The sequence below is a fragment of the Trichechus manatus genome, unplaced genomic scaffold (assembly GCF_000243295.1).
Source record: "Trichechus manatus latirostris isolate Lorelei unplaced genomic scaffold, TriManLat1.0 scaffold00061, whole genome shotgun sequence".
Taxonomy (NCBI): Eukaryota; Metazoa; Chordata; class Mammalia; order Sirenia; family Trichechidae; genus Trichechus; species Trichechus manatus.
The window spans coordinates 2,401,574-2,424,922 of NW_004443997.1; the positions used below are offsets into that span (position 1 = coordinate 2,401,574).

The 23,349-nt window shown below is 40.2% G+C and overlaps 1 protein-coding gene across 1 annotated transcript in view; it reads right to left on the minus strand.

Annotated features, from left to right (window-relative positions):
- The window catches only part of PISD (phosphatidylserine decarboxylase), a 71,831-nt gene extending 59,592 nt beyond the window's left edge, over positions 1 to 12,239 (minus strand). Inside the window, exon 1 of the mRNA XM_023733711.1 lies at positions 11,997 to 12,239. The gene's annotated coding sequence lies outside the window, so the exon portion shown is untranslated. The remainder of the gene's footprint in view (positions 1 to 11,996) is intronic.
- Between the last annotated feature and the right edge of the window lie 11,110 nt (positions 12,240 to 23,349).

Consider the following 23,349-nt stretch of genomic DNA (forward strand, 5'->3'; position numbering starts at 1 on the left):
GAGAAGCTCCTAGTCTGAGGGAACACTGATGAGAAGGCCAAGAGAGAGAAAGCCTTCCCCTGGAGCTGACACCCTGAATTTGGACTTTTAGCCAACTTTACTGTAAGGAAATAAACTTCTCTTTGTTAAAACCATCCACTTGTGGTATTTCTATTATAGCAGCACTAGATAACTAAGACAGTGGTACTCAGTGATTATTTGTTATTCTTGATTGAATAAGAGCATTCAAAGTGCCTTTATTACATGGGCAAGACTTACTCTGAGGTAATAGCTTTTCTGGAATGCTAGATATATAGAAAGATTTGGCTCACATACAAAGTTATACCTAGTAGGTTATCATAATTTATAACAATTAGGTCACTAGACATTTGGGAGTGTATTGGTGTCTGAAACCATGAAGTAATTTATCCAGCAGGTGTCCTGGAGTGTCTTCTAGGTTCTGGCCATTGTGCGAGAGACAAAACTATAAGGAGAGCCAGAAGTGAGCTAGTCCCTGTCCCCATGATGCTGACATGCCAGAGGAGTTTCAGGATTTTGGGAAATAACCCAGTTCATGCCAGAATTCAGAGAAGTAGGACAGACCCATGGCCTGTACCTTCACAGACTGGCAGTGTTGTAGGATTGCTCTCCCAATCCTCAGAGAATTCAGGTAACATGATGGCATTCTGGTTTTAGGATGTAGCTTCTGGAGATGTCTCTAGAATGCGAGCCATAAGTGAGACCACCTGAAGACTCTAAAAACATGAAGAACCTTTTAAAGTCTAGAAATGTTGAGGAAGTCAAATTACTTTTGAGTTTTGAAATGAACAGGAGAGGGGTACTAAAATTCTAATTCTACTATGGCAGATTTCTACACTTGAAACAAAATAAGAGAAGCACGTCTCCAGGATTGAGACACTACTTTAGAAATGTTGACCGTTCAATAAAAACCAATTGCAATGGCCCAGGAAGCATCAGATCAGGTTTCTGACCTTCTGAGGTTGTGACTGACGGTTGAAAAGACAAGCTAATCTGGATTTCTCAGTTTAAGTTGAAACTTGGAAGAGTTAACAGCTACTTTCTGAAGACTGGGAAAGAGCAGGGATCAATATACACTTTAGCTGGAAAGGGTAATGTAGTGGTGGCCACCAAAAAGATATATCCATGCCTTGGAAACTGTGACTGTGACCTAACTTGGAAAAAGAGTCTTTACAGATGTAATTAAATTAAAGATCTTGAGGTGAGATCATCCTGGATTATCCAAGTGGGCCCTAAATGTAACAAGTGTCCTTATGAGAGAAAAGCAGAGGAGGATTTGGGAGAAATGAGAAGAAGGCAAAGTGAAGGTGGAGGCAGAGATTGGAGTCATAGAGCCAGAATCGAAGGCCACCAGAAGCTGGAAGAGGCCAGGAACGATTCTCCCCTAGAACCTCCAGAGGTAGCGTGGACCTTGCTGACACATTGATTTTGGACTTTTGGCCTCTAGAACCGTGAGAGAATAAAATCTATTATTAAAAAAAAATAATAATAATCCTCTGTTCTCTGAGACCATTTAGGCAATGGCCCTGCCCTCCAGACTCTGGGTGTTGGCCACCCTCTCCGGATTCTGGGTGGAGACTCTGGGCTTCAGCTTCACCTTCCAGGCCCACTGGGACAGCAACTGTGCTCTTTTGGCTTCTGGTAGCCACATTCTCCTAGTCCATCTGAGTGGTAACCCAACCCCCTCGGCTCTGGCAGTCCTCATTCTTCTGTCCTTTGGGCAAAGCAGCTCCGCCCCCTCAGCTTTGGGCAGTGTGGATCCAGACCCATCCCATTAACATTCATGAAAGGCAGTGCCATACTCCAGAATTGAGTTGGTGAAGATCTGACTCTTTGAAACCTAGGAGGCCGTGGCCATATCCTTTGACACCCAACAGGCTGTGGTTCCACCCTTTGAGACCCCAGAGGTTGTGGCCCTACCCTTTGAGACCAAGGCAGCTCTGTTTCCTGTGCTCCTTGTCTCTTCAGCTTCTGCTTCCTGGTTCATTGGCCTCTCAGCCCCTTGGGTCTTCGGCCCCTTGGGCCTCCTGGGCTGGTCTGACCTCTGCCCTGCTTGGGTAAGAGTTACAAAACTCTTTAACTCTACCAGTAAGTGCCCAAAGGCACCCTACTCTGCCAGTAAACCTCAACCAGAAGGCATTTAGCTCTCTTGCTCCATGGGTCAGTCAGCTCCTGTACTGTCTCTCACCGGTCTCCTAGTTTTGCTGCTGCTGTTTCTCTGCTGCTGCCATTTCTCTGCTGCTGCTTCTCACCGTCTGCACCATCTTCAGTGGTACGTCTCTCCTCACTTCCTTCTGAGCCCTTACCAGAATTGTCTTTGACACCCATAACTCCACCAACAGTATCTTCAAAGCAATCTACACTTTTACTATTAGGCACTTTAAAACTCTTTCAGCCTCTACTCATTCACAATTTCAAAACCACTTCCACATTTTGGGTATCTAGTTAGAGCAGCACCCCACTCCCAGTACCAAATTTTGCCTTATTTATCTAGTGCTGCTATAACAGAAATACCACAAGTGGGTGGTTTTAACAAACAGAAAATTATTCTCTCACAGTTTTGGACACTAGAAGTCCGAATTCAGGATGCCAGATCCAGGGGAAAGCTTTTTCTCTCTGTTGGGTCTTGGGGAAGGTCCTTGTCATCCATCTTTCCCTGGTCTAGGAGCTTCTCAGCTCAGGGAACCAAGGTCCAAAGGACACGCTCTGCTCTGGGCCCTTCTTTCTTGGTGGTAGGAAGCCCCTCTCCTCTCTGCTTGCTTCTCTCTTTTATATCTCAAAAGAGGTTGACTCAAGATACAACCTAATCCTGTTGTGTCCTGCCTCATTAAATAACTGACTCTAATCCTGCCTCATTAACATCATAGAGGTTAGGATTTACAACACATAGGATAATCACATCAGATCACAGAATGGAGGGCAACCACACAATACTGGGAATCATGGCCTACCCAAACTGACACACATTTTTTTGGGACACAATTCAATCCATAACAAGCAGTTTAACAAATATCCTTCCAAATGTTCCTACATGCACACAGACACACATACACCGTATAGAATAAAAACACACACTGTTCAAAAATGTATTTCTTTGTTTTCAGTTAACACATTTTGAAGATATCTCCATGTTAGCACATAGCTTCAGTATGGGCCCTTGTTGACTGACATTTAGCTTTTTGCCTTTTTTTTTCCCTACCATAAACAATGCCTTTATGTGGGACAACCCAAAAACCCACTGCCGTTGAGTCGATTCCAACTTATAGCAACCCCATAAGGTTTCCAAGGCTGTAAATCTCTACGGAAGCAGACTGCGACATCCTTCTCCCGTGGAGCCACTAATAGTATCAAACTGCCAACTATTAGGTAGGTAACTATTTCTCCAGGATAGGAGTCATGAGAGTTTTTTTTTTTTAATACTTCATTGTGTTTTCAGTGAAGGTTTACACAGCAGGTTAGTTTCCCATTCAACCATTTTTACACAAGTTGTTCAGTGACATTGGTTACATTCTTCACAATGTGTGAACATTCTCATTATTTCTGTTCTAGTTGTTCCATTTCCAGTAATCTAGTTTCCCCTCTCCCTTACATTCTCATCGTTGTTTTAAAGTAATTGTTGACCATTTGGTCTCATATAGGAGATGTTTTAAAGGGGCAGAGTACTTATGGGTGATATTCATTATTTTTTAAGCCAGTTTGTCAGTTAGCTACAAGGTGACCTCCAGGGTTAGTTTTGGTTCAAGGTTTGAAGAGCATCTCAGGGGAGACCATCAGTCTCAACCAGTCCAGTAGGTCTTTTTTTTAATAGCAATTTAAGGCTCTGTTCCACATTGTTCTCCCATTCTATAAGGGGTCATCTATCGTGGCCCTGATTAGAACAGTTGGAAGTGGTAGCCAGGCACCATCTAGTTCTTCCAATCTCAGGGTAGATCAGGCCATTAGAGCTTTGAAATAAGTGTATCTTCCATTTTCTCTATTAAAAGCTACTTTGAGTTCCAGACCACACCAGGGCATCAACTGGATGAAACTAGAATTCCGAAGCTGAGTTAGAAGAAAATGACAGCAGATCCATCTCTAAGCATGACTTTGGCACCAAAGCAGGGAATGTGCTGACTGGGTGTCTCTGGTCCTTATGCAGCCCGTGGTTACACTTACAAGTTACCATGGATACCTCTATCACAGCCCTTGCAGCTTTTTGCCACATGTAGGTTTGTTATGGATTGAATTGTGTCCCCCAAAAATATGTGTTGTAAATTCTGACCCCTAAAACTGTGGATGTGATCCCATTTGGGAAGAGAGTTTTTCTTGGTTATGTTAATGTGGCCATATCAGCATAGAATGTGTCTTAAGCCAATCACCTTTGACATATAAAAAGCTGATTAGACACAGAAGCAACAAGCAGGAATAGGTGAAAGACAGATGCCACATGGAGATCTTCAAGGAATGCTGAGACGTAGAGACAAGAATCTTCCCCTAGAGCGAACAGAGGGAGTCTTCCCCTAGAGCCTGTGTCCTGAATTCGAACTCTAGCCTCCTAAACTGTGAGACAATAAATTTCAATTTGTTAAAGCCACCCACTTGTGGTATTTCTGTTATAGCACATAAACACATTGCCATCAAGTCAATTTTGACTCATAATGATCTTCTAGGACAGAGTAGAACTGCTCCATAGGTTTTCCAAGGTTGTAATCTTCAGGAAAGCAGACTGGCACATCTTTCTCCTGCAGAGCAGCTAGGGGGTTCGAACCGCCAACCTTTCGGTTAGTAGCTGAACGCCTAACCACTTCACCACCCAGGGACACAATAATCAACCTCTGCCCTAACCTAAGCCCTCCCCTGCCTGTCAGGTTCTTATCCGGAGTCTACATGCAAGCGTCAGGGCTGTTCCCCTAGAGGACCCGCAGTCCAGTCACAAGCGTCCCAGAGACATGTCTGTCCTTACTATGCCTTTAAAATTTTAAATTGGTTGGAAATGTTTAAAAATCAGGATAGATCATACAAAAATCCAGAATCTGTCTTCTGTCTTCTAGGCCTGGCAGTAGGCACTTGGCTGTGGAGCAGCTGCCTCTTCAGGGAGGGGCTATGGCTTTTTAAAAAAATATTCAGCCAGCTGTGCCAATGTATATTATCTACTGGCTCCTGTCACTACAGGTCAGATCTCATGTTACATTACTTTAATTTTACTGTACACATTATCAAATAATTCCTTGTTGTCATGTTTCTATAGGAGCGCTATGGCACAGTGGTTAAGCGCTTGTCTGCTAACCAAAAGGTCAGTGGTTTGAACTCACCAGCTTCTCTGTTGGAGAAAGATGTAGCAATCTGCTTCCAAAAAGATTTGTAGCCTTGGAAACTTTATGGAGCAGTTCTACTCTGTCCTATAGGATCACTATGAGTCAAAATAGACTTGATGGCAAGGGGTTTACAGGTTTTAACAAAAATACCACTGCAACAGCAGTACTTGCAAGCCAAATCAATAAAACTAAAGGTATTTGAATCTCAGGTAAATTACCACTACTATATATTCTTCATTATAACAAAAGCAGTACTAACAACTAAGAAGCAGAAACAGTTGCCCTGGAAAATTGCAGAACTGCTCACAGTGGTGCATTCCACTTGTTACACGTGGAAGCAATGATTGGGCCCTAAGATTGAATGCGGGGTAAGAATAACTTATAGGCATTTGAGTCTCTTGAAAAGTACCACTGCAATGCATTATTCCTTATTGCAAAGGCATTATTTACTGTTTAGAAGCTAGAAAAGCAGGGATCCAGTAACAGCTGGAAGCAGCGAATGGCATCCAGGAGAAAATGGTCACTATGACTGAATGAAGACTAAGAATAGCTTATTCTCATGATAAGTACATTCTCACGAAACCATAGTAATCGGGAAACATAGTGCGGAGGCTTATCACACAGAAATAAAGGCAAACCTGTCTAAAGTTCAGAAAATTCACACATGCAGGAGCAGGGATGGATTACTCAATAAGCAAGGTATGCAGGGGCTTAACTGTGCTTACTTACTAATCTGTAGCACACAATTTCACCTGGTTTTCACCATAGCAAAGGTATGGTGAAACCCATGTGAAGTTGTTCACTACAGATTAGTAAGTAAACACGATTAAGCCCATGTGTACCTCAACTGGTAAATCCATCCCTGTCCAGGGGTATCACCTAAAACAATGCTCAATCTACACAAAAATGAGGCTCCAATTCAGGGTCCTTGAGTTTCAAGCATTTCAAAAGGCACCTTCTTTGAGGCTAAATGTGTTAAAATCCAGCTCCCTCCTTCCCAAAGAACTCCAGAGACATAAAAAGTGGATGCGATACTGTTTGTCCAGTGGGTCACAAAAGTTCCCTCCTGCCTCTTCCCAGTTAGTCACCCCTGCCCCTAGTTTGGAGCCCTGGTGGCGTACTGGTGAAGAGCTCAGCTGCTAACCAAAAGGTCAGCAGTTCAAATCCACCAGCCGCTCCTAGAAAACCCTATAGGGTACTTCTACTCTGTCCTATAGGTCACTATGAATTGGAATTGACTCGATGGCAATGGGTTTTGGCCCCTAGTTCAGAGGCTGCAAAGGGGAAAGCAAGTACCTGGCCAGTCCAGAGGAGCAGAGGTCATAGCTTCTAGCATCTCATATCTGAGGCTCCAGATTGGCCCATGGGCACAGAAACTTCCCATACAAGTCCCAGCACAATTTTTTAGAGTACTTTTCTAGTGTGGAAAAAAAAAAAGATACCAATATATACTCCTAAAACTTAACTGTCCACCTTTACTGGCCCAGAAAAAGCTGTTTTGCTGCAATAGGAGCAAAGGAGCAACTAACTGATAACAGCAGTAGCTTCTTCATCTGAAACAGGTACGTGCAGTTCATACGCTGCAGCTGAAGTGAAGAAACAACCAACAAGGCAGCTCCTGGTGGAAAATAGCCCCTCTTACTGGACAATACCAATCACAGGGAAAGAATATCGTGTTTGGTAAAGCAGAGTGTCTTAGGCTGGGTTCTCTAGAGAAGCAAAATAAGTGAAGCATACATATATATATACAGAGAGAGAGATTTATACCAAGGAAATGTCTCACATGTGTGTAGAGGCTGGAAAGTCCCAGGTCTGTGGCTCAGGCTGGAGACTTCTCCTGACTCATGGAGTTGCAGAGAACCCAAGATCAGCATGTCAGACAGCAGGCCTCTGGCTCTCAGAGTACGGAGGCTGACGAATCCCAAGATGGGCAGGTAAGCTGCTAGCTCAAGTCCCAAGAACCAGAGGTCAGGATGAGGAGCCAGTTGCAGGATCCAGAGCAAGCAAAAGCCAGCAAGCTTTGCCAGAAAGTCCACATATATTGGATGCAGGCTATAACCCCAAGGAAACTCCCTTTCAACTGATTGGCTGCTCATAGCAGATCTCATCATGGAGGTGATTACATTATATCAGATCTCATTATGGAGGTGATTACATCATTACACAGTTGCCAAACAACATCATAACTACCAAACCACTGATAATCACGGCCTAGTCAAGTTGACATACAACCTTAACTATCACACAGAGCGTCAGTAAAAACAAGGGAAACCCTCAATGAGATGATCTGACAAAATAGCCACAATGATGGACTCAAATATACCAATGATCTTGAAGATGGCACAGGACTGGGCAACATTTCATTCTGTTGTACACTAGGTTGTCATGAATCAGAGACGACGCCACGGCTACTAACAATAACAACAACTGGACAATAACAAATTCTAATCATTCCAACTGCCATTGATAACTCCCCAAAGCCTCATTGGCAGTGCTTATGATTGTAATGTAGGTGGGTTGGAGAGAGCCTATTTTTCTAAGCTTACAGGAAAAGAAAGAACTGGCAAACTGAATGGTTTTTAGAGAAACAGAGTCTCAAACTTTAAAACATGCTCTCTACCCATCAACATTTGCACTAGCTTCCCCTCCTTCAGCAGGAAATGTCCCCTCCTATATACAAGATTGGCAAGGCAGCCAGTGTCTTTTGCAAGGCAGACCAGCAGTATGTGGGCAGAGTGGGAATAAAACCTTCAGTAGGGTGGCTACCTTTGTGACAAAACTATTAAATGTCCCTGTACATCCTTAAATTGTTGTTGTTGTTAGGTGCCTCTAGTTGGCCCTGGACTCACGGTGAACCCATGCACAATGAAACAAAATGCTGCTCGGTCCTGCACCGTTGGTTGCAGATTGAATCGTTGTGATTCACAGGGTTTTCAGAAGTAGATTGCCAGGGCTTTCTTCCTAGTCTGTCTTAGTCTAGAAGCTCTGCTGAAACCTGTTCAGCATCATAGCAACAAACAAGCAAACAAACAAATGGCAGCTCTTGAAGTGCATTGGCCAGGAATCGAACCTATGTCTCCCACATGGAAAGTGAGAATTCTGCCCCTGAATCACCAATGTCCCCTGCATCCTTAAATATTTGAATACCTGTTACTATAGATTCTTTGACTGTGTGATTCCAAAGAGCTGTGAATGTGACATCAAAGCCAAATCTCTTCTCTACTTCTAAATGGCAGTTCCTTAGAAGAACCTAATAAATTTAGAAACAATCCTCATCACAGTATCCTAAGCACAGTCTCTGCTTTGAAAAATGCAGACAGTATAAAAGATGCTGATTATTCAAAACTCTCCTAAGGTTCTGCTCTGTCTCCAGACTGGAAAGCCAGGAGCATAGCTTGGAATTCTCACCTGCTTGGGTCACTCATCTCAACTGTGGAAAATCCAGATAAACAAGATCTGCTGTATTCCCAGCCCAGGGATTGAAACCAGTTCTTCACTAACTGGTTATGGGACCTTGGTTAAACGACTTAACCACACAGAGCCTCGTACATTTGGCTATTGCTTACCTCACGAAATTTTGAGGATGAATTGATGCAGCATAATTTCAGCATAATTTGATTCCAACTCATGGAGATCCCATATGTGTCAGAGTAGAACTGTGCTCCATAGGGTTTTCAGTGGCTGATTTTTTGGAAGCAGATCACCAGGTCTTTCTTCCGAGGTGCCTCTGGGTGGACTCAAACCTCCAATCTTTTGGTTAGCAGCTAAGGCATTAACACATTAGCTGTTTGTACCACCCAGGGACTCCAGCTGTTGCTTGGGCATTAATTTCTTCTGAGATTTCTCTACTGCCACTAGGGGACAAAATTTACTTAAGATTTAAGAACAAGTATGACACCGACCCTGTGACTCAACTTCCAATTTTCAAAGCATTTCTGCAAACAGTGTGGATGCTGGTGGCAGGAATGCATATAGCCTTCATGGGCCCTAGGCACTTTTGCCTTCGTGGGTCCCTTCTTCCATACAAAAATATTAAAATTGAGCAGTTGAGAGTTTGATTCTTCATCTGTTGAAATGGTGACAGATATACAGTTACATCCGTAACTGTTTAATGGGTACAGGGTTTTATTTTGGCGTGATGAAAATGTTCTGGAACTAGATAGAGGTGGTGGTTGCACAATACTGTGAATGAACTGAGTGCCACTAAATTGTTCACTTTAAAATAATTGATTTTATGTTATAGGGGAACATTGAACACGAGTTAGATTTGGGGTTCAAACAGGATGAAGAAGGCAACCAGGAGGAGAGTTTGGTGCTGGAGACAAAGAAATGCATCTTAAATGCCCTGGAAAAACACAAAAAGACGACTGACCGTCAACAAGGTCATACCAGGCCTTCCAGTTAGACCCAGAGAATCCCAGTTGTGGTCCCAAGGATTCTAGGAGCTTAAATCCCGCCCCACCCCCATCCCCAACCACTACCCATAGGATAGTGTGCTAACTTCTAGAAGAGTTGTATGTGTATAAAGAGATTTGGGGGCAGATGGCCACTAGGGCCCAACTGCTTAGAAGGAGGTGATTGGTCTTGAGGTGGCCTTAGAGCGTTCTGAGGCAGAGGCTGGGCTGAGGTTCTTAGATGTGGAGGCTGGGCTGAGCCTCAGTCTATGGAATCTGAATCTTTCCTTCTTCCTGGCCTGGAATCATGTGGTTGCAAAGTGACTTTTAGGATTGTGCAAGAAATTTGGTAAGTAGCAATGCTACAAGATGAGAGACTCAGACAAGATTCCATTTCACAAGAATTGACTATTGCTGCCATGACGTTATGGCTTGATCTGGGTGGGTACATTCCAGTTTGCAGGTGTTGGAAAACCTTCCTGATTGCCACCGACATTGTATTCTACTGGCACCTCTGTCACTCTTCTGCTTTATTTTTCTTCATAAGCCTCATCACTATCTGACATTGCATCATGTATATTATCTGCTTATTATTTATATCTCCCACTAGAATGAAATTCCATAACAAAGGTAAAAAATATTTACTGAATAAATGCCTAGATCTTCCAAGTCTCCAAGGTACTGGCTCAAGGGACAGGATCCAGCCACCACAGTAATTAATATCAAGCTCAATTCTCTGTTTAGGTCTAAATAGCCTGGCCTACTTGAAATTTTGACTTATTAGCATATATAATTTGAAATAAGTAGACTAAGTAGAGGTTATTTAGATTAGAATTTTATGAATTGTTGATTGTGAGAACCAAAAACCAACTTTAAGCACATTTGAATAACCCAAAAATAGCTATCTAATTCTAATTCTATGAATTACTTTCTGTTTTTTGACTATACTCATCACTCTTTAAAAACAGTAGTTTTACAATCCGTTACATGCTTTACCAGCTGCCTGTACTTTTCCTTCTAACACTCATCACAGTTTGCCATTTTCTATTTATTACAATTTTCAAATTACCACTTGTCTATCTCTCTTCCCCTCCCCTGCCACTGTAAGCTGCCAGAAGAAGCAGAAAACAGAAACCATACCTCTATTTGCTCTCCGTTAAATCCCTAGAGTCTACGACAATGTGTGGACACAGCAGGTGCTAAACAAATGTGTTGAAGAAATTATTCAAAGCAGTTTGGAGGCCATTGGAATGTGCAGAATTGAGTAATCCTAAACTGGAGTTCCCACCACCCGTCTGTCAGTTTGTCATACTGTGGTGGCTTACATGTTGCTATGATGCTGGAAGCTATGCCACAGGGATTTCAAGCATCAGCAGGGTCACCTGTAGTGGACAGGTTTCAGTGGAGCTTCCAGACTAAGACAGAAGAGGAAGAAAAGCTGGAAATTAATCAACAAAAATCCTATGGATCACAACACAATACTGTCCAATATAGTGCTGAAACATAAGCCCTCTAGTTTGGAAGTCATTCAAAACACACAGCGGCTGTAACAATGAACTCAAGCATACCAATGATTATGAAGATGGCGCAGGATTGGGCAACATTTCATTCAGCTGTACACAGGGACACCATGAGTCGGAGCCAACTGGACAGCAGCTAACAACAACAAACGGGAGTTCAAGTGCTGGAAAGGGCAATGCTGCCCCTCCTCTTATAAAGCATCAAGCTCTTCGAGTGTCAGTCAACTGAACACGAGGAATCTGTCCCATTTCCCTTTGCTGCTATCCTTCCTAACACTCCTTTCTCAAGATCCCCACATCTACCCTACCTCACCGGAGATGGCCCCTGAGGGCATGGGAAGGGAAGGAGTACAGAAGCCAACCTCAGAGGACCCTGTAGGATTGAGGGGGCTTCCCTGGACCTCCCCTCTGCTGCAGTCACTTAAGAAGGAGCCCATCAGCCTAATCCTTATCAACTTCACATTACAAAAAAAAAAAAAAAAAAGATCCATTGCCATCAAGTCTATTCCGACACACAGCAACCCTGTAGGACAGAGTAGAACTGCCCCATAGGATTTACAAGAATCAGCTGGTGGATTCGAACTGCCGACCTTTTGGTTAGCAGCCGAGCTCTTAACCACTGTGCCACCAGGGCTCCCAACCCCACATTACAGTGGTTCAAACCAGCTCCCTATGAGGTAAGGGCCTTTGCCACAGGGTCTCAGCCACTCCCATCACTTCTCTCCCTCCCTTCTGGGTCCTTCAAAGAGACCCATCTCAGCCACACTCACCAGATAGGGCGCCATTCTGGAGCACATCATGCCACCTTCACCCTTCCAAAGTGGTAGAGAGAACACGGGCTTGGGAGTCAGATTTGACGCCAGTTACCTCAGTTAGATCACAGATCTGCTACTTACTAGCAGTTGACCTAAGGTTCTCAACAACATATCAGTGTGAAGCACACCAAAACCTGCTGTTGTCCAGTTGATTCTAACTCATACTGACACTATATAGGACAGAGCAGAACTGCCCCATAGGGTTTCCAAGGCTGTAAATCTTTAAGGAAGCAGACTGCCACATCTTTCTCCCAGTGAAGCACACAGGAAGTGCTTAGTAAGTGGGGACTGATATCTTTGTTGTCACCACTGTCATTACTACAGGGCTCCTGTCTCTCGACGTTGCCCATGCCCATTCTCCTTCATTCCCTTCTTGCAGCCACACCAGACACCTCCGGTCAGAAGTAGTTGATCCTTTTTATTTGTGGATTCCATATTTGAAAATTCACCTACTTGCTAAATTTAAGTAACCCCAAAATCAATACTCACGGTGCTTTCGTGGCCATTCGGAACACGTGCATGTGCAGAAAGGTGAAAAATTTGAGTCGCTTTATGCACAAATTTCCAGCTGAAGTCAAATAAGGTGACCCATCTTCAGTTTTATAGAGAAGTGGCCCCAAATAGCCGAAGCAATTCTGATGAAGAGAACAAAGTAGGAGGACTCACACGTCCTGATTCCAAAAGTGAGAGAGCTCTGAACAATAGAAGATGGATGCTAATCCACAAAGGACTCTGGGGAAGAACCAGAGTACCTGACTGAGTAGTGACCTGGGCCAAGAAAAAAAAAACCAAACATTTGACTTCATGGTCATGTCAGCTGGAACCCATTAACTAGTACAAAAACAACCCCATCCATCATAGGTTAACATGTTTTTCCTGGTCCTCCTGCATGTATCCTTGCATGTAAGCATTGGGTGTATAAACACACACCACACACCGCGCAACGCGGACCTCTGCCTGGGTGACTCAGCACATCCCTGTCCGTTGCGAGAATCTTGGCATCAACCTCTGTATGTAACTTCCCTAATAAAGCCTTGTCTAATCAGCCAGGCTTTTTCTGCCTCTTTTTTTGGAATCCAGCCTGTGACCCTTCCTTGTAGCTACTCCTGCTGCTTGGCCAGTGGGGTGTGACAAAAACATACTTTACAGCTACAGTAATCAGAACAGTCTGGTACTGGTATCACAATGGACACACAGACCAATGCAATAGAACTGAAAGTCCAGAAATGAACCCATATATTTATGGTCAACTGATTTTAGAAAAGTGTGCTAAGTCCATTCAATGCAGATGGAAAAGTCTCTTTCATAAAGTGCTGGGAAAATTGGATTTCCACATGCAAAAGAATGAATCAAGATTCATGCCTCACCCCATACACAAAAACCAATTTAAAGTGGATCAAGGCCCTAAATGTGAAAACTAAAACCATAAAATTCTTAGAAGAAAACATAGGGATGTGGCTGTGGGGCCTAGTTTTTTTAAAATAATATTTTGTTGTGTTTTCAGTGAAGGTTTACACAGAAGGTTAGGCTCCCATTCAACCATTTCTACAAAGGCTGTTTAGCAACATTGGTTACATCACTATGTGTGAACATTCTCATTATTTCCATTCTGGTCGTTCCATTTCCATTAATCTAGTTTCCTTGCCCCCTTACATTGTCATGTTTGTTTCAAAGTAATTATTGGCCATTTGGTCTCATAGAGGTCATTTTCTAAAGGAGCACACTACAATACTTATGAGAGATATTCATTACTTTTTTAGCCAATTTGTTATTTAGCTACAAGGTGACCTCAGGGGTTCGTTTCTGTTCAAGGTTTGAAGAGTGTCTCAAGGTGATAGTCTTGGGGAATCCTTCAGTCTCAACCCAGTCTGGTTTTTTTTTTTTTTTTTTAGGAATTTGAGGTTCTGTTCCACATTTTTCTGCCATTCTATCAGGATTCATCTATTATGGCCCTGCTTAGAATGGTCGGTAGTGGTAGCCGAGCACCATCAAGTTCTTCTGATCACAGTGTAGATGAGGTCATGGTTCCTGTAGACTGTTTGTCCTGTAGACTAGCTTCTTCTTTGAGTCTTTGGTTTTTTTCTTTCTCTTTTGCTCCAGACAAGTAGAGACCAACAGCTGTATCTTAGATGGCTGCTCGCAAGCTTTTAAGACCCCAGACACTACTCACCAAATTGGAATGTAGAACATAACTTTATGAACTATATTATGCCTATTGACCAACATATCCCACGTGGTTATGATCCTAATTTATGGATCCAAATCCATAAATCCAATCCCATGAGGTGTTTCATTATGTCTAAGAACTATCTGTAACTGTGCCCCCATGTGCTTTATTATATATATATGTGTGCATACAGACACAAACATGCATATGCATATACCTATACACACACACATATATATTTATACACATATATGAGGAGCCCTGGTGATACAGTGGTTAAGAGTTTGGCTGTTAACCAAAAGGTCAGCAGGTCGAATCCACCAGCTGCTCCTTGGAAACCCTATGGGACAGTTCTACTCTGTCCTGTGGGGTCGCTGTGAGTCAGAATCGACTCGACGGCAACAGGTTTGGTTTGTTTTTTTATACACATATATGAAGGGGCCCTGTGGCTCAGTGGTTAAAGTGCTCAGCTGCTAACCAAAAGATCAGCAGTTTGAACTCACCGGCCACTCTGTGGGAGAAAGATGTTGCAGTCTGCTTCTGTAAAGATTTACGGAAAAATCTTTGGAAACCCTATGTAGTAGTCAGTTCTACTCTGCCCTATAGGGTTGCTATGAGTTGAAATCAACTTGATGACAATGGGTTTGGTTTTATGGTAAACACATATATACCTACACAGATATGTATATGCCCATACATACTTTTTGGTTGCTTTTGCTGTTGTTTCAAAATCATGTATGTCATAGCAATTACCAACAGGTCTTTTTTCTTGTGTACTTTTTCAATGACATTGTTTATCTTTGTCAAGCTGTGTATTTACACTTCACCTCCAATTGGTGTTACCTTTCCCATCACCAAAAATAACAAGTGCCTCCTATCTAGACAGTGAATTCCCTGCCCCAATTCCTGGTAACCACTAATGAACATTAGTTTTTGTGTATTTACTTGTTCATGTAATTTCATAAAAGTGAGAACATACAATATTTGTTTTTTTGTGATTGACTTATTTCACTCAACATAATGCCCTCCAGGTCCATCCAAGATGTTTTGGAAACTCATTTTTCCTTATAGTTTAGTATACCATTGTATGTATGGGGGCCTAGTTTTTAACAATGGATTATCAGATTTTATAACAAAAGCATGAGCAGCAAAAGACAAAATAAATGAGACCTCATAAAAATTAAATACTTTTGTTCATCAAAGGGCTTTATCAAAAAAGGAAAGAGACAACCTACAGATTGGGAGAAAATCTTTAGGAACCATATATCTGACAAGGGTCTAATGTCCAAAAGATACAAAACTGCTACAACTTAACAGCAAAAAGACAAACAACCCGATCAAAAACTGGGCAAAGGACTTAAACAGACATTTCACCAAGGAGGACATTAAAATGGCTAACAAGCAAGTGAAAAAATGCTCAACATCATTAGCCATTAGAGAGACACAAATCAAAACCACAGTGAGATATCACTTCACTCCCACTAGGATTGCTAAGATAAAAAACAAACAAAAAAGAAAATAACAAATGTTGGCGAGGATGTGGAGAAATTAGAACACTTGTCCATTGATGTTGGGAACGTAAAATGGTACAGTTACTGTAGAAAACAGTTCGGCAGTTCATCAAAAAGTTAAGCATATGACCCAGCAATTTCACTCCTAGGTATATATTCAAGAGACCTGAAAGCAGCAAGGCAACCAGACATATGTACACCCATGTTCATTGCAGCACTATTCACAATAGCCAAAAGATGAAAACAATCTAAATGCCCACCAACAGATGAATGGATAAACAAAATGTGGTACACACATACAAAGGAATACTACTCAGCCATAAAGCAAAATTAAGTCCTGATACATGTTACAGCATGAAGGAACCTTGAAAACCCTATGCTAAAGTGAAATACGTCAATCAGAAAAGGACAAATATTGTATGATCTCACTTATATGAAATAACAAGAATAGACAAATGTATAGGTACTGAAATTTATTAGTGGTTACCACAGGCAGGAGGAGGAGGAAAGGGGCAGCCATTGTTTAGGAAGCATTGATTTTTATGACAATGGGAAATTTAGCAATGATTATGGGTGATTGCACATAATTAATATAGTTGATATCACTAAATTGTACACCTGAAAAATGTTGAATTAGCAAATGTGGTATATATATTTTCACAACAACAACAAAAATACCCGGAAGAAGATTATTATTTTTCAAAGAAATTTTTACTGAACTTCAAACAATGCTGTAAATCATTTGGAATTAGTTATCCATTTGCACTGTATTCATAATATTTTTAAATGCCATCTCTCCGACAATTTTTTTACTTTATTTGTTGTTGTTAACAATATACACAGAACATATACCAATTCAATAATTTCTACATGTACTATTCAGTAACATAGATTACATTTTTCAAGTTATGCAACCATTCTCAACCTCCTTTTTCAAATGTTCCTCCTCCATTAACATAAACTCATTGCCCTCTAAGTTTCCTCTGTAATCTTTCGAGTTGCTGTTGTCAATTTGATCCCATATAGATAGTTCTTAAAAGAGCACGGTGCTCAAGGCAGACATTTTTTACTAGTTAAGCTAAACCATTGTTTGGCTTTAAGAACACTTCAGGGGATATTTTTGGTTTAAGGTTTAAAGATTATCACAGGGCAATAGTTTCAGGGGTTCATCCAGCCTCAATGGTTCCAGAAAAATTCTGGATTCCATGAGAATTTGAAATTCTATTCCACATCTCCCCCCTTTTGATCAGGATTATTCTATAGAATCTTTGACCAAAAAGTTCAGTAATGGTAACCAGGCACCATTCAGTTGTTCATGGAGGCAATTAGCCACAGTACATTTCTTCCTCCAGATTCTTCTTCTTCCTCTGTTGCTCCAGGCAATAGAGACTGATTGTTGTACCTTGAAATGCCCACTTGCAAGTTTTAAGACACCAGGCACTACGCAGCAAACTAGGAAGTAGAACAGATGCACTAAACAAAATATTAGGCCAATTAACTGGGATGTCCCATGAAACCATGACTCTAAAGCTCCAAACCAAAAAACCAAACCCATGATGTGTTTGGTGGTACATAAACAGCCTCAGCAGCTGCTCCTTTTTGTTGCTGTTTTATATATTTGCCAATTCAACATAACACTTGCCAATTGGACTTTTTACAGGTGCACAATTTGTTGACATCAATTAATCAACTGTGTAACAATTACCCTTAATCAATATGATTTTCCCCCTCCATAAACCAAAACTCAGTGCACCATAAGCAATAACCCCTTCTCTCCCCATCTCTCCTGTGCCTAGTAACCACTAATAAACTTTAGCCTCTATATATTTGACTGTTCTTGTCTTTTTATATAAGTGAGGTCATACAATATTTGTCCTTTTGTGATTAACTTATTTCATTGAACATAATGTCTTCAAACTCCATCCATGTGTAGCATATATCAAGACTTCATTTCTCTTTCTGGCTGAGTAGTATTCCATTGTATGTATGCACCACGTTTTGTTTATCCATTCATCTGTTGATGGGCATTTAGGTTGTTTATACCTTTTGACTATTGTGAATAGTGCTATAAAGAAAATTGGTGTGTATATGTCTGTTTGCAGCAATGCTTTCAAGTACCTTGGGTGTATTCCTACCAGTGGAATTGCTGGGTTATATGGTAGTTCTATTTTTAGTTTTTTGAGGAACTGCCACACTGTTATACACAATGGCTGTACCATTTTGCGTTCCCACCAGCAACGGATAAGGTTCCAATTTCCCCACATCCTTGCCAACATTTGTTATTTTCTGTTTTTTTGTTTTTTGTCTTAGCCATCCTAGCGAGAGTGAAATGGTATCTCATTGTGGTTTTGATCTGGGTCTCTCTAATGGCTAATGATGTTGGGCGTCTTTTCACTTGTTTGATGGTCATTTGAATGTCCTCTTTGGTGAAATGTCTATTCAAGTCCTTTGCCTATTTTATGATTGGGTTATGTGTCTTTGTTGTAAAGTTTTCAAAGTTGTATATTTATTCTGGTTATTAGATTCTTATCAGATGTATGGTATCCAAAGATATTCTTCCAGAGGGTAGCTTGTCCTTTCACTTTTTTTGTAAATCCTCTGATGAACAAAAGCTTTTAATTTTTATAAAGTGCCATTTACTTGTCTTTTGTTGTTCATGCTTTTGATATTATATTAGATAATCTATTGTTAAAAGCTGGGCCTGACAGCCTTGCCCCTGCGTTTTAAAGTTTTACTTTTCACATTTAAGTCATTAATCCATTTTGAATTTATTTTGGTGTATGGTGTGAGGAATAGATCCTGTTTCATTTTTTCTGCATGTGAAAATTCAGTTTCCCCAGCACCATTTGTTAAAGAATTGGATGGACTTAGCACCCTTATTGAAAATCAGTTGACTATAGATGTATGGGTTTATTTCTGGACTCTCAATTCTGTTCCATTGGTCTATGTGTCTATTTGTTATACCAGTACCAGGTTGTTTTGATTACTGTAGCTGTATAATATGTTTTAAAATCAGGAAGTGTGAGTCCCCCTACTTTGTTCTTCCCTTCAACATTGTTTTAGCTATTCCAAGCCTCTTGCCATTCCATGTAAAGTTGTGGATTGTTTTTTCCATTTCTGTAAAGAAGGCTATTGGAATTTTGATCAGGATTGCATTGAATCTATAGATTGCTTTGGGTAGTACTGCTATCTTAACAATATTAAATCTTCCAATCTCTGAACAGGGAACATCTTTACATTTATTTAAATCTTCTTTAATCTCTTTCAGCAGTGTTTTATAATTTTCATTGTATACTTTTTTCACATCCCTGGTTAAATTTATTCCTAGATATTTTATTCTCGTACATGCAGTTGTAAAAGGAATTGTTTCCTTAATTTCCCTTTCAGATTTTTCATTGCTGGTATACAGAAACCCAACTGATTTTTGTTTGTTGATCTATACCCTGCAAGTTTTCTAAATTTCTCTATTAGCTTTAGAAGCTTTCTTATGGATTCTTTGGGATTTTCTATACATAGGATCATGTCATCCACAAATAGAGATAATTTTCTATTCTATTTTGTTTTTCTTGTGTTATTGCTTGGCTAGGACTTCTGATACAATACTGAATAGAAGTGGTAAGAGCAGGTACCCTAGTCTTGCTCCTGATATCAAGGAAAAAGCTCTCAATCTTTTCTTCATTAAGTATAATGTTGACTGTTGGTTTTTCATATATGTCCTTAATCTTACTGAGGCACTTCCTTTCTACGTCAATCTTGTTGAGCATTTTCATCAAGAAAGAGTGTTAGATTTTATCAAATGCTTTTTCTGCACCCATATAGACGAACGTGTGGTTCTTTCCTTTGTTCTACTGATGTAGTGTATTACACTGACTGATTTTCTAATGTTGAAGCATCCTTGTATTTCTTTAATAAACCCCACTTGGCCATGGTGTATGACTCTTTTAATATGGTGTAAGATTCTGTTTACTAGTATTTTTGTTGAGGATTTTTGCATAAATATTCTTAAGGGAGATTGACCTGTAGTTTTCTTTTCTTGCCATGTCTCTGTCTTGTTTTGATATCAGGGTAATGTTTCCTTCATAGAATACATTAGGGAGTATTAAAAAGGATTGGTGTCAATTCTTCTCTAAATGTTTGGTAGAATTCTTCAGTGAAGCCATCTGGTCCAGGACTTTTTTGGCGGACAGGTTTTTGATCACTGATTTGATCTCTTCACTTGTTATGGATCTGTTGAGATTCTATTTCATTTAGGGTCAGTTTGAGTAGGTTTGGGGCTTCTAAGAATTTGTCCATTTCACCTAGTTTATCTAGTTTGTTCCCATACAGTTGTTCGTAATATTCTGTCACATTCTCTTTATTTCTATGAGGTCAGTTATAAATGTCTCCTTTTTAATTTCTTATTTTGGTTATTTGCATCTTTTATTGTCAGTCTAGCTAAAGGTTTTCCAATTTTATAGATCTTTTCAAAGAACCAACATCTAGTTTTGTTGATTGTATCTATTGTTTTTTATTTCATTTATTTCTGCTCTGATCTTTGTTATTTCCTCCTTTTCTGCAAGTTTAGGCTTATTTTGCTCTTCCCTTTCTAGTTCCTAAAGTTGTAGAGTTAGGCTGTCAATTTGAGATCTTTCTTCTTTTGTCATGTCGGCATTTATTGCTTATAAGTTTTCCTCTAAGTACTGCCTTCACTGCATCCAATAAGTTTTGGTATGTTGTGCTTACATTTTCATTTGACTCTAAGAAATTTGGGAATTTAAAAAATTTCTTCTTTGACCCATTAATAGTTTAATAGTGTGTTGTCTAATTTCCATAAGTTTGTGTTCTCCAGTTTTTTTTTTTCTGTTATTGGTTTCTAGTTTCACTTCATTGTGGCCAGAGAAAATATTTTGTATGATTTTAATCTTTTTAAATTTATCGAGACTTGTTCTGTGACCTAATATGTGGCCTATCCTGGAGAATGATCCATGTGAATTAGAGCAGAATGTATATTGTGCTGTTGTTTAGTGAAGTGTTCTATATCTATCTGTTAAGCCTAGTTGGTTTATAGTGTCACTGAGGTCCTCTGTTTCCTTGTTCAACTTCTTTCTAGATGTTTTGTCCAATATTGAAAGTGGTGTATTGAAGTCTACAACTATTATTGTAGTGCTATTTCTCCCTTCAGTTCTATCAGTGTTTGCTTTATATATTCAGGTACTCTCATGTTGGATGCATATATACTTATGATTATTAAATCTTCTTGATGAATAGATCCTTTTATCACTACATAATCTCTATTTTTATGTCTTCTAACAGATTTTGTCTTAAAGTCTACTTTGATTGATATTAAGATTGACACCTCAGCTCTTTTGTATATTATTTGCATAGAATATTTTTCTCCATCCTTTCACTTTCAACCTACTCATGTCATTGGGTCTAAGGTTGTCTTCTGTAAACAGTATATAGTTGGATCATGATTTTTTATTTTTAATCCATTCTGTCACTTTTTTTTGGAGCATTTAGTCTATTTACATTTACTGTAGTTACTTATAAGAAAGGATTTAGATCTGCCACTCTATTATTAGTTTTTGGTGTATCTTAAGCCTTTTTTGTCTTTTTCCTTAATAGTGCCTGCTTTTGTGTTATTTTTATTTTTTATTGTTGTGCTTTATGTGAAATTAAAATTCAAGATAGTATCTCATACAAAAATTTATAAATACATTGTTATGTGACCCTAGTTGCTCTCCCTATACTATGAAAGCACATTCCTCCTTTCCATCCCTGATTTCCCATGTCCATTCAACCAGCTCCTGACTCCCTCTGCCTTCTCATCTTGCCTCTGCACAGGAGCTGCCCATTTAGTCTCATGCATCTACTTGAGCTGAGAAGCATACTCTTTGTGAGTATCATTTTATGTCCCATAGTTGAGTCTAATTTTTGTCTGAAGAGTTGGCCTTGGGAATGGTTTTTGTTTTGGGCTAACAGAGAGTCCAGGGGCCATGTCTTCTGGGGTCCCTCCAGGCTCAGTCAAACCATTAAGTCTGGTCTTTTTACGAGAATTTAAGTTCTGCACCCCACTTTTCTCCTGCTCCAACAGGGACTCTCTGTTGTGTTCCCTGTCAGGGTAGTCATTGGTTGTAGCCAGGCACCATCTAGTTCTTCTGGTCTCAGGCTGATGAAATCTCTAGTTTATGTGGCCCTTTCTCTCTCTTGGGCTAATACTTTCCTTGTGTCTTTGGTGTTTTCCATTCTCCTTTGCTCCAGTTGGGTTGGGACTAATTGATGCATCTTAGATGGCCCCTCACTAGCTTTTAAGGCCCCAGATGCCATTCACCAAAGTGGGATGCAGAACATTTTCTTAATAAACTTTGTTATGCCACTTGACCTACAGGAGCCCTGAAAGTATGGTCTCCAGACCCCCGCCCCTGCTACTCTATCCCTCGAAGTATTTGGTTGTATTCAGGAAACTTCTTAGCTTTGGTTTAGTCCAGATGTGCTGACTTCCCCTGCAGTGTGTAGTGTGCATTGTCCTTCCCTTCACCTAAGATAATTCTTGTCTACTATCTAGTTAGTGAATACCCCTCTCCATCCCTCCCCATCCTAGTAACCATCAAATAATGTTTTTTCTGTTTTTAAACCTTTTCTTGAGTTCTTATAATAGTGGTCTTATACAATATTTGTCCTTTTGCGACTGACTAAATTCACTCAAGCATAACACCTTCCAGATTCCTCCATGTTATATTTCACGGATTCATTGTTGTTCTTTATCATTGCGTAGTATTCCATTGTGCAAATATACTATAATTTGTTTATCCATTCGTCCCTTGATTGCCACCTAGATTGTTTCCATCTATTTTGCTATCGTGAACAGTGTTGCAATGAACATGGGTGTGCATATATCTATTCGTGTGATGGCTCTTATTTCTCTAGGATTTATTCCAAGGAGTGGAATTGCTGGATTGTATGCTACCTCTATTTCTTGGTTTTTAAGGAGGCGCCAAATCGATTTCCAAAGTGGTTGTACCATTTTACATTCCCACCAACAATGTGTAAGTGTTCCAGTCTCTCCACAACCTCTCCAACATGTATTATTTTGTGTTTTATGGATTAATGCTAGCCTTGTTGGGGTGAGATGGTATCTCATTGTAGTTTTGATTTGCATTTCTCTAATGGCTGATGATCATGAGCATTGCTTCATGTGTCTGTTAGCTGCGTGAATGTCTTCTTTGGTGAAGTGCCTGTTCATATCCTTTGCCCATTTTTTAATTCGTTTATTTGTCTTTTTGTTGTTGAGGTTTTGCAGTATCTTGTAGATTTTAGAGATTAGATGCTGATTGGATTTGTCATAGACAAAATTTTTTTCCCAGTCTGTAGGTTGTCTTTTTATCTATTGGTGAAGTCTTTTGATGAGCTTAACTGTTTGATTTTTAGGAGCTCTCAGTTATCTAGTTTCTCTTCCGATGTTTGTGAATTGTTACTTATGGTTTGTATTCTGTTTATGCCATGTAATAGGGCTCCTAGCATTGTTTCTATTTTTTCTTCTATGATCTTTATTGTTTTCGATTTTATATTTAAGTCTTTGATCCATTTTGAGTTAGTTTTTGTGCATGGTGTGAGGTATGGGTCTTGTTTCAGTTTTTTGCAGATGGATATC